This window comes from Myotis brandtii, unplaced genomic scaffold (assembly GCF_000412655.1).
Source record: "Myotis brandtii unplaced genomic scaffold, ASM41265v1 scaffold908, whole genome shotgun sequence".
Classification (NCBI taxonomy): domain Eukaryota; kingdom Metazoa; phylum Chordata; class Mammalia; order Chiroptera; family Vespertilionidae; genus Myotis; species Myotis brandtii.
Window position 1 is genome coordinate 25,627 of NW_005371738.1, and position 12,648 is coordinate 38,274.

Consider the following 12,648-nt stretch of genomic DNA (forward strand, 5'->3'; position numbering starts at 1 on the left):
TCTCTCTCTCTCTCTCTCTCTCTCTCTCTCTCATCAATAAAAAAATATATATTTTTAAAACTGGGGAAAAAGTCTAGTATCCTCCTTTCCTTCCCCTTAACTTTAAATGCCAGTAGCACCCCTTCTAGTCATTCCGACAACACAGTTCCAAATTATGCTTTTAAAACACTATGACCTAAAAATCCCCAAATATATGTCTTCAGCCAGGACAATTACATCCCTTAAAGCTCTAACTAAAATTTCTAACTGCCAGTGCCATGCACCACCAGTTCATGTATAAATCCTACAGGCAACTGAAACTCAACATGTTCCAAGAAAACTCATCTTCCCCCTGCAAGCCTGCTCTCTTCTGAATTTCTTATCCAAGACACTTTGAACTATGCATTCCCTTCCCCTCCTAACCTTCCCTCCTGCTTTCCTCCAACTTTATCACCATGTTCTGTTGACTCCACCTCCTAAAAATCTCTTGACTTCATCCCTTCAAATCCTTGCTCACTAACCTTTACTTGGAGGGAATGTTGTAATAGCTCCCAATTATTTCCCTGCCTTCAGTGGCATCATTGTCCAATCCAGAGTGACTTTTCTAAAAGGAAAATCTGATTAAACGTGTTCCCCACTTAACTCCCTTCACTGGCCTCTCTTCAATGCTGGTGACTCCACCCAGCAGTTGGCTAGAGAATACTTGGGGATTAAATGGAGGGGTTCCAGAAGGTTCATGTCATACATAATGGCACCTGTTCCTTCCTAATTTTTATCAGTTGGTTAATAGAATAAAAAAATTCAAAACTAACCAATAAATAAATCAATGATTTAAAATATTTTCCCTCTTAAAAAGAACAATTTGCTAACTTCTCACTTCATATCCAGTGAACAGGTGTGCTGTGGCTGGTGAATTTCAAAGTGAACAAACTCATGTCTCACTTAGTTTTATTACTCATTTGAGTCCCACTAGCAATGATGGTTTTGAATTCCTTTCAGTGGTAGTCCTTTTTCCTTTGCATCCATGATTTAAAGAAAGCATGTAGAGGGTATTGTCAAAATTCAAGTTAGAAGAATAAAAATGATAACAATTCTGATTCTGCAACCTTATCTCAAATTGATCTTCACCAGGACTGTGACATATAAATTATAAGTTAATTTTGCAGCAGATCTCAATATATATTGATCTTATACAGCAGATAAATATTTATGAACTATTTTAAAAAATAAAAACAGAAAATATAATAATAAATATATTTAAATTGACTACTCATTTGTTGGATATAAAAATCCTATCTAATAAAAGAGTAATATGCAAATTAACCCTCACTCCATCACAAATATGGCGGCGGCCACAGAGCTGGAGTGAACAGGAGGCTCGCATTGCCCCCAGTGATGGAGGAAGTCAAGCTTCCCACCTGCATTGGCCAGGCCCTGAGCTCTGCTCAAGGCTACAAAATTTCAATTATAGAAGATAAATAAATCCCAGATAGCTGCTTCCAGCCTGTGGGCATGGCCAGCCTGAAAACAGCCCTCAGCCCCTCACCCAGGCTGGCCAGGCACCCCAGTGGGGACCCCCACCCTGAAGAGGATGTGGCCAGCCTGAAAACGGTCCTCAGCCCCTCACCCAGACTGGCCAGGCACCCCAGCGGGACCCCCACCCCTATCCGGGACACCCTTCAGGGCAAACCAGCCGGCCCCCACCCATGCACCAGGCCTCTATCCTATATAATAGAAGGGTAATATACAAATTAACCCTAACAGCAGAATGACTGGGAATGACTGGTCACTATGACACACACTGACTACCAGGGGGCAGATGCTCAATGCAGGAGATGCCCCCTGGTGGTCAGTGTGCTCCCACAGGGGGAGCTCTGCTCAGCCACAAGCCAGGCTGACGGCTGCCAGCACAGCGGTGGTGGCGGAGCCTCTCCCACCTCCTCAGCAGCGCTAAGAATGTCCGACTGCAGCTTAGGCCTGCTCCCCACTGGCAAGTGGACATCCCCAGAGGGCTCCTGGGCTGCCAGAGGGATCTCTGACTGCCAGCTTAGGCCCGATCTCCTGGGAAGCGGGCCTAAGCCAACAGGTGGACATCCCCCGAGGGGACCCAGACTGCGAGAGGGCACAGGCCCGGCTGAGGGACCCCCCGTCTAGTAACACTATATATTACTATATAACTAAAATAACTATGTTATTTTAAAAAACAGGTTGGACACAAAAGCTTAAAACCCTCTTTTGTCTCATCATGTAAAAATATAAAAATAAGAGTCGTTTCTTTAATCCATTGTCAAGAAAACAATTTTTGTTAATTTAAAAAAACACATATTTTTATTGATTTCAGAGAGAAAGGGAGAGGGAGAGAGAGATAAAAACATCAATGATGAGAGAGAATCATTGATTGGCTGCCTCCTGCACACCCCACACTGGGGATGGAGCCCTCAACCCAGGCGTGTGTCCTTGACTGGAATCAAATCCGGGACCCTTCAGTCAGCAGTCCAACACTTTATCCACTGAGCCAAACCAGCTAGGGCTTTTGTTAATTTTTAATGCAGTAATAAGTAATTACATTTTGATTTACATGTTAACGTACATTCCATTCCCAATCCAAAAGTAACTTAGTTATTAATAATTTACTTATGAACATTGTATATTCTTACACAATTAGTATAAAGTGAACCAAATAATGCAAATTATTGGTGATAGGGAAAGAGCAGATTTGATCTGTTATAGGACTATTGATAAAATTATGTTTTAAAAAAGTTTTTTTAATAACATTTTAAAAATCTTCACCCAAGGACATACTTTTATTGATTTTAAAGAGAGAGGAATGGAGAGGGAGAGAAGGAGAGAGGAAGAGAGGGAGAGAGGGAGAGAGAGAGACATCGATGTGAGAGTGAAATATTGATTGGTTGCCTCTCGCATGTGCCCTGATCAGGGATCGAACCCACAACCTGTCCTGTTGCACTGGACAAAACTCCAACTAACTGATCCACACTGGCCAGGGCTAAAAGAGTTTTTTAAGTCTAGAAAGAACAATGATCAACTAAGTTGAATGGTACAATTATGTGAAGAAAGATGAGGACTGAGAACTCTTTCACTCCTCTACTTTACCAGGAAACCTACAGAAAGTTCATTTATTTTAGACAACAAGATAGGATACTGAATTCATCTAGTCCTCAATTATCCATTCAGCAAATATTTGGAGTATCTGTTATGTTGCGGACCCTTAGAGACAATGCTAGCAAGTAGTTCCTGCCCACATAGAGTGTAGAGTTTAAAAGGAAAAAACCAACACAAACTAAGCAAAAATACCCAATGAATTAAGTAATTGTGAATTGTTGTAAGTACTAGGTAAGTGTCACTATCAGCCACCTGAGAAGAGGACATTTGAGCTAAGACCTGTAGGGTAAGAAGCAAAACCAGAAAGGGAAACCTTTTGTATCAATAGCCCTGAGGGAAGGTAAGCTTGGAGGATTCATGGAAGTGACAGGTGACCAGGTTTACTTGAGTGTAGGGAGGCATGGGGAGAAGGTAGCCAAGATAAGCTTAGGATGGTAAGAAAGGCCCTGTGTTAGTCATGGTGAAAGGTTTTGATTTTTTAAAAATAATAAAACAGAAAAAAAATAGTCTAAGTGTTTTAAGCAACTGATTCAATTTACATGTTAAAAATATAAATCTAGAGAATTCTACTTTCAGTATAGAGGAGTAAGCTCCGAATAAACCAATCTCCCACAAATAAAAATACCATATTGGTCAAAACAGAAAAGGCAACTACTTGAGGTCTGTGGAAACTTAAAGGCAGACAGATTCAGGGCCCCACATGATCGGGTTCCCACCACCTTTCTGATTTCATTTCTTTTCACTCTTCTCCTTGCTCACTCTTCTCCATCTACTCTAAGCACACTCCAGGCACTTACTGCCCTGTCCCCCTGGAAGCCACTTTCCTAATGCACAGTTGGCTAGTTCTCATCATCTGCACACCTTCACAAGCCCTTTCATGACCCTCTTATGAAAAATAACAACCCTTTAGTCCTCTATTCTGCTGGGACATCCTATCCCCTTACCCCACTTTATTCTTCTCCATAGAACCTATCACATTTGACACACCATATATTGGTTTGTTTATTTGTTTGTCTCTTTTATTCATGCATTCCCACTAGGATGTTAGCTTCATCACAACAGGGACAACCCCACACCTAAAATGATGTCTGGAACAAAGCAGTTAAGGACAAAAATATACAGCATAATTGAATGGATAGATGCATGCAAGGTATTCTGATGGGAGGGATCCCATTCAACAGTGTGATAACAGGAAGTTCTTCTAGACATAGTGATGTCCATGGACAGAAGAACCATGGCTGAACAAGGGTAGCATGCTTATGGGATGATAGGTCACTGACCTGCCTTGACAGGCTGGAACATGTCTGATGTTGGTGGGAACCATAAAACCCTGGAGGGACAAGCTGGCAGGAGCCTTGTGATTTCCTCGTGCAAGTCCCTCAGATGAGATAATTAAGACTCAGAATGTGAAATGACTTGTTGGATTCACATAGCAACTAGAGAAAATAAGGAGTTTTCTGATTCCTGGTCCAAATTTCTCCACATCTACCTTCAGGCCCCAGTTTATCTACTATAAATTAAATTGTGTCCCCACCCAAATTCATATGTTGAAGCTCTCACCCCCAAATGTAATTGGAAGTAGGGCCTACAACAAAGTAGTTAAGAGTAAATGAGGTCCTAAGGGTGCTGCTCTGCTCTCTTTCCAACACACACACTGAGGAAAGGCCATGTGACGACACCATGTAAAGGCCAGGGAGAGTGCCTTCACCGAGAGCTGAACCTTGCCAGCACTTCTGCAGAACAGTGAGAAAATAGATCTGTTGTTTAAGCCGCCCAGTCTGGGGAACATTATTATAGCAGCCTTAGCGGACTGCCCTTCCTCTTCTGACTGCTTCTTGATAAAAGAGGATTCATAGCCACTAATCTATGTGACCAGGTGGTTGTGTCTATCACTAAGAAGAGAATAAGGAATAAAACTGAAAAATGGATTATAAATATCTTTCGTGTGCCTCGCCATCTCAGCCAGCTCACATTTTCAGACATAGCCTTCACAGGTGACTCACTCATCTAATCCAGTGGCTTAGTCTTGACCTTTATAACAGCTATTAGAACCACATTTATGTGAACATTTCAAAAGAGATTTAAAGTGTTCTCCTGTTGTCTTGTTCTTTGGGTACAAACTGAATATGAAGGTGGGGGCAAGAGCCATCAGAGGGAGACAAGCTGCTGTTTTCATTTTCAGGCTGTTGGCTTCCACGGGTAATTGTCTCAGTGTGAAAGCAACGAAGCACAGGATTTCACTTGTAATGACACAGACCAGGGCTTATTAATCCATTTATTTTATTAAATGACTCACAGAAAATTTGTCTTATCTGCTGTGCTCATATTACCTTTTTATTCCTGACACTGAAAAAGAAAATTGGAGACTCAGTTCTTATTTTAGAAGAATCCTTTCCAGCAAAAATATTGATATTTAAAGCCTGGGTTTGGGAGCGAAAAAATGAGGGGAATGCATTGGAATTCAATTCAATTTTCCCAATGTCTAGAACATTTCACTGATATGCAAAGCACTGGCTACATTGTGTAAAATGTAAGAAAAGCTGTAGCCTGCTCGGTGCTGTGCAGTGAGAGGTCTGTATGAAGCTCAATAGAAAGCATTCAGAAGCAGGTTGGAGACCAGGCAAGATGATATGTGTACAAACATCAAACTGCTCCTCCCCAATTCCTACTGAAATGATTATAAATATATGAAAAGATATTCAGTGCTGCAATTCAAGGAAAGATCATGTATATGCCAGAAGCAATGAAGAAATCATTTAGAGCCCAGCCTGGCTGCCTGGCTCAGTAGTTGAGTGTCGACCTATGGGCCAGGAGGTCATGATTTGATTCTCGGTCAGGGCACATGTCGGGTTATGGGCTGGAACCCCAGTAGGGGGCATGCAAGAGGCAGCCAATTAATGATTCTCTCTCATCATTGATGTTTCTATCTCTTTCTCCTTCCCCCTTCCTCTCTGAAATAAAAAAATATATATATTTAAAAAAGAAACCATTTAAATATAGTGAGATGGGATTAAATGAAAAGGAAGAACCATCTACTACTGTGCTATCTGCTCAGAAAGTAAGTGGAGGAGAAACCAGCAAAACTGCATTAAAGTCCTAGGATACAAAAAATAAATAAATAAATAAATAAATAAATAAATAAATAAATAAAATCCTAGGGTGCAAAGGAGTAAGAATAAGGATTGCTGGGATGTGGGGTCAAGAGCAGAGAGAGGGGGATGAATTACCTCCAATATTTAATATTCAGTGTAATACTGAATAGCTGGGTGGAACATTTTCACTCTATCAGCTCCTATGGGACGTTCTACCAAGCTGGAGCCGAACAGAAGCTACACATCAACGACAAGTATCAGAAGAAGTGCACCCCTGGGGATCAGCACAGGGAAGGAGGGTCTCTGCTGAGACGCCTTGTAGCCCTGGCTCAGGTTTCCAGATGCTGTACAAGGACTGGCGTTGAAGAGGGGCTGGAATCCTGGCAGCAAGGAACTGCCGTGAGGCAGACCAGCGAAAAGCTGATCTGTCCTGCCTCCCATCCCCTAGACAAAGATTGAGAAAGAGATAGAGCCACCCACTCTTAGGTAAAGCTCACACACACATGCACACACACACACACACACACACACACACACACACACAGAAAGAGAGAGAGAGAGCCACAAAACCCTAACTCTAGAAGCCAAGCTGGAGAAAACCCAGACCTTCCTCTGGAAGAAGAATAAGCAGAAAGCCATTGAAACCATCATATTTCATAAGAAGAGGAACAAACATCGTTTTCTGAAATCCACAGTTATTATCAGAAACTGGCATTTTAAAGAAATTGTGTAATTGTGTTCTCGGTTTTCAAAGGGCATTGCAAATATGAGATTAAGCGGGTGCTCATAAAATTATTTGAGATCAGGAAAGAGAATTGTGATGAAAATTATAATTTCTGAATTCAAAGATTCAATGTAATAGTTGAGCAGATACTCAAGAGATCTAATCCCTAAATGACAAGCTTGAGAAAAAAGCAAAGATAGAGGGATAGAAATTTTACAGGTTACAATCTCCAACTACAAAATAACACAATTTAACTTAATAACAAAAAAATCATACAAAAATATTCTCAAACGTCTCCTGGACATTAAAAGGCAGTGTTCTAAATAACTCTAGGGCCGGTTGAAGAGATCAATACCACTATGACACACTATTTAGATTATAATGATAATAAGAACACTATCTATATACCAACATTTATGGGATGCTGCTGAAGTTGTACTCAAATGTGTGCCTCCTGCATGTCTCTGACTGGGAATCGAACCATAACCTCCTGGTTCATGAGTTGACACTCAGCCACTGAATCACACCATCTGGGCTACTTGGCATTTTTATTTTATTTTATTTTATTTTATTTTATTTTATTTTATTTTATTTTATTTTATTTTATTTTTTTCTTTTTTATTTCTTCCCAAATTACCAACCACAAACATCTGGCTTTTAAAAAAAAGATGTAAATACAATTAAATAGCTCTATGTGGTTTGTTTCTAACTGAAGAAAGCAGCACAGCTTTTGCCTTGCTTGCTTGCAATGCTTTTAGGGGCCAAAAGTAGCATGACCTTCCTGTTCTGTTCTTCATATTCAGAAAAATATACTTGGCATTTTTAAAGAGAAAAAAAATTTAAATGTGCAACTTATAATACCAAGATTATATTTTATGTGTTTTTATATACCACATGTTAATACATACACTATGTATTACTGTATTACTCTACTGGGTTAAAAGCCCCAAACTCTGCAAACATATTTTATGGGTACTTTGAGGACTTTTCAAGGTTTAATTCTGTTTTATTTTTGTCCCGTGTGTCCAATTTTAGCACTTACTGTCTCTACCCCCATTATAGGTGATTCCTCTTGCATTTTTGCTTCTTCTCAGTAATCTTTCTCTTCATCTATCACTGGTTTCCCAGAAAACTTTCCACAGAGGTTCAACTCCTAGTAGTAGTATACTAGTAGTAACCCTTTATATTTACATCAAAACAACAGACAAAACAATAGAAACCTTTAACCAAAACATTTAATCAAAATAGAGCATTACAAACATGCACCTCTTGGGGATCTGTTATTCTACTTCAAAGGAGTAGATGCTGCAGGACTCCTTTTCCAGAAGTTGAATCAGGGCTGGATTACATAACGAGGGTGGGGCCATCAGGGTGGGCTCAATGCCCTTATAAAAAGGGGAAGAGAAACAAGATCTCTCTCCTTGTGAAGATGCGGCAAGAAGACAGCCATCTGCAAACCAGGAAGCAGGCCACCAGATCTGCCTGCACCTTGACCTTGGACTTCCCAGCCTCCTGAAGAGTGAGAAGTAAATGTATGTTGTTTAAGCCCCTCACTCTGTGGTGTTTTGTTATAGCAGACTGAATGGGCTAAGACCACGACTAACACACAGTGAGTGCTAAATAAATGCTGGTAGCTACTCATATGCAAATGTTCTGTCTATTTCGGCACCTTAGACAATGTCTCCAAGATCCACCGATTATCTTTTCTCCTGCAGTTGGTTTGTCTCACCAAGTCCATTTGTAGCTCCTCTGGTTTTACTTCTCCTCAACCTTTTTGGCAGCCTATTTGGTTCTTCATTCTAGTTTGCCCTTGGCAGCAGTCTCCTGATGCCAGGACCAGCGGCTGTAAGACTTGTTCTATTCCCACTTTCACCCGCTGGCTCCTGAAACCTGAGCCTTCGTTGCATCCAACCTCCCAGGAGAAAGTTCAGGCAAAATATTTTGTACAAACTGTTTGTTACAACATTCATTTACTAGCAAAACATTAGAAAAATGTAAATGCCCCACAATTGAGAACATATGAACAGATCATGGACCATTTACGTGGTAGAATATTCTACAATGTATAAATATGTTTAAAGCTTTTAAAAAAAATAAAATGAAAAAAAAGTTACAGTCATGGTATAGTAAGAGCAGATCTGGGGTGGGGGGCAGGGGTGTCACAAAGACCCGTGTGTAATTCTGGCTCCACCATTCATTCACTATGTGACATACAGAGGTTGTTTAACCTTTGTGAGCCTCAATTTCCTCATCTGTTAAATGGGGATAGTAACAGCCACTTCTTAGGGTCACTCTGATGATTAGACTAGATAATATATGTAAAAACTTTAGCAATTAAGACATTCCAGTAAAAAACAGCCTCAAATTCCCAGTGGCTTGAAACAGCAACATTTTATGTCTTGCTCACATTTCAAGTCCATCAGGGGCTGGCTGGGTGCTGAGCTCCAGATCGTCCTTCACTAGACACTCTGGCTGACAGAGCTGCTGGAACATCACCTGCCATCATGGCAGAGGGAAGGAACTTAGCAAATCACATATCTGATCTTAAGTTTCTTTCTGGAATGTCTCATGGCTACGCCTAATTTCAAAGGACAAAGAATTGCAATCCTACCACATGTGCAAAAGAAGGAAAACCAGAAATATTGGAAAACTAGAGGCCCAGTGCAAGAATTCATGCACAGGTGGGGTCCAGTCGGCCTGCCCCAATGGGGGCCCATTGGGCCAGGCCAGCAGGGGGGGAGGGCTGTAGGTGGTTGGCCAGCCAGCCCTGCCCCTGATTGGGGTGTTGGGGGCCAATCAGGAGCCAGGCCAGCCAGGGTCGGGGGACTGATTGGGGCCCGGATCAGGCTGGTTGGCCTCCACAGTGCATGTCATAGCCACTGGTCATTCTGGTCATTCTGGTGGTTCCGCCATTCTGGCCACTGGGCTTTTATATAGATAGATAGCACAAGTAACTCTCACAAATACCTATTACAGTGCTGGCACCTAGAGGCTTACAATAATAAATGTATGTATATATCATGCATTTTTACATATAAGCATTTTCAATGCACAAAAATTAGAACAAAATATGTTACTATTTTAACAGCAATAACTTTAGATGATCAGGTTATTTTGTTGTTGTATTGTTTTTTGTTAATCCTCACCCAAGGATATTTTTTCCATTGATTTTCAGAAAGAGTGGAAGGGGTGGGGAGAAACACAGAGAGATAAATATCAATGTGAGAGAGACATATTGATTGGTTGCCTCCTGCTCGCACCCTGACCGGGGCTGGGGTCAAGCCTGCAACCAAGGTACATGCCCTTGACTGGAATCAAACTCGAGACCCTTTGAAATAGATGGGCTGACTCTCTAACCACTAAGCAAAACTGCCTGGGCAATAATCAGATTATTGATGGTCCTTTTCTGCATCTATACTTGTGCTGTAATTATTAACTCTATGTAATATGTCTATATTACTTTTTAAATAAAGATAAATGAATAAGACTAATACTTATTACTGTTTATGTTTAGCTGTTTTCATCAAGTTTTTAAAGGCATAACTGAATTTAAAAACCATCCTGCTCTCTTGGTTAACCACAACTCTGGGAGGTCAGCTGTTTGGATGATGAAGTCACAACCGGGGCACTACTTGTGGAGATAAAGGATATACAAATTTTAGGAAGAGAACAAAGAAGGATGTAAGCTACACTAAAGATTCAAATATTTGATTGATAGCAAAAGCCAGAATATGGGAGTGACAAACTGTATTGCAAATAGCATTGTCATAAGGTGTCATTAACCTTGTATAATGAGCAGCTTCACTCCAAATTGTTTGATCAACATTTAAAATTCCCCCAAATCTCATCTTACTTGTGGTCAATAAAATAAAAGACATATAGTCTTTGGTTAAAATATCCTAAAGAAGCATGTTAAAAATTATAGCTTTTGTCATAAAAAAGTAGCCAAATGGTTTTAAAAATTCTCCTAGGACTGAAGAAACCCGAAGCTTGTATGTAATAAAACAGAAGCTACTTTAAGTGATAGTGCAGATTTAACGTTCATTAAATTTCTCCCCACTCAGCAAGGAAAACATTTTCTTTCTGTCTCCTTTTGCAGTTATCAGCCACTGACCTTGCACCCCAGTCTGACTCCCTGAAGAATTGTGACCCCAGAATCTGGGGACAGCAGCTGGTTGCACTGAGTTACAGCTACCTGAGCCAAAGATGTCAGTTTTGCTCTGTTTCTTACTGAGAATAGTGTTATTGGAGAGGGGACTTTGAGTTAAATGGTGCTTACAAACCAATCCAAGGCAGCATAATATTGCACCTGTACTAATGAAGAGAATGCAGGCTAATAGCTTATTTGTCATTAAAAACTATATTTTCTTCAAGAAATTAATGTCATAAAAAAGGTAGAGGAGATTGCTTTGTACTAAAAGAGCATTGTAAAGCATAAAAACCCAATGAAATGTGTGGCCCTTAAATGGTTCAACCAAACCAAAGGTTGAAGAATATCTGGGGGACAATTGGGGGAAATTTAACTGAAGACTAGGTATTAGGCAATGTCACAAATTTTTTTAAAAAATTTATTTGTTGTGATATTATGTATTGTGATTAGGTAGGCAAGTGTCATTATTTAGAGGTAAATGTCAATTTTCATAATTTTTTAAATTAAGAAAAAATAGATAAAGAAAATATAGAAAAATGTTAATAATTACAGCACTAATTGAATGTAGGTGAGGAGTATTTAGAGGATTATTATTATACTTTTTCTGCTTTTCACTATGCTTAAGATGTTTTTCATTATTAAAACTTTAAATTTCCTAAGTGGTAGGAACAATATAAGGCATGAGAATACATCAATAATATCACAGACCTTTAGAGCTAGGAAAGATATTAGAGAACATTTATTCCCACACCCTCACTTTGGCGATATGACAATTGCTGCCTTGAGTGATTGGCAAATTACCTAAGGCTACATAATTGGTTGGTGACAGAACCCAGAGGGAAAATCCAGGTCTCCTGATTCCCAAGTAAAATTCTATAATTGCATTGTGATTCCTAGATTCTGCCCTGCTCACACCTGACTCCTAACTAAGCCAATATGGCTGTCACTCCAAGGCCACCAATTCCACTTCTTTTGGGTTATCGGCTATGGCCTTGGGCACCATCATCACAGTTGCCCATGCAACTGTTATCGAATGGCAGACATTTCAGTAAGTAACATCATCCCTGTGCCAAATCATACCTCACATGCTACTTCTTCTTTTTTTCTTTTTTCCCACTGTCACTTGCTGCCAAAGGAACTGCTTAGTGGCATGTAAGCAGCCCTGGATCTGAGCAAGTTAGGTTTGCTCTGGCACGGCCACCAGATCCCTGAGGCCACCGGCCAGGCATTGCAGAGGTTCCAGGGAAGTGCCTAGATGCTACTTCTTACCCCCAGAAATTCAGCAATGAGAAACTAATACAGCCCCCTTCAACCTCCAACCCTCACATGTCTTCCTCCTCTCACTACTTAGTGATGGGAAGGTTCATTGTCATTTTTACAAAGGTTTCCTCCAAAAAATGCTTTATTCCTGAGAGATTCATTAATTAAGCTGTATCTGCATTTCTCTGAATATAATGATTCTGCTTTTTATTATTGTTTAGGACATGAATCTTTGAAATGTATTCACAATGAGCTGGAAGCCAATTCACCCTGGCTGCTTGAGGCAGTCTCTGCAGGGATGTTTCAAGTAACCTTGAAATGGA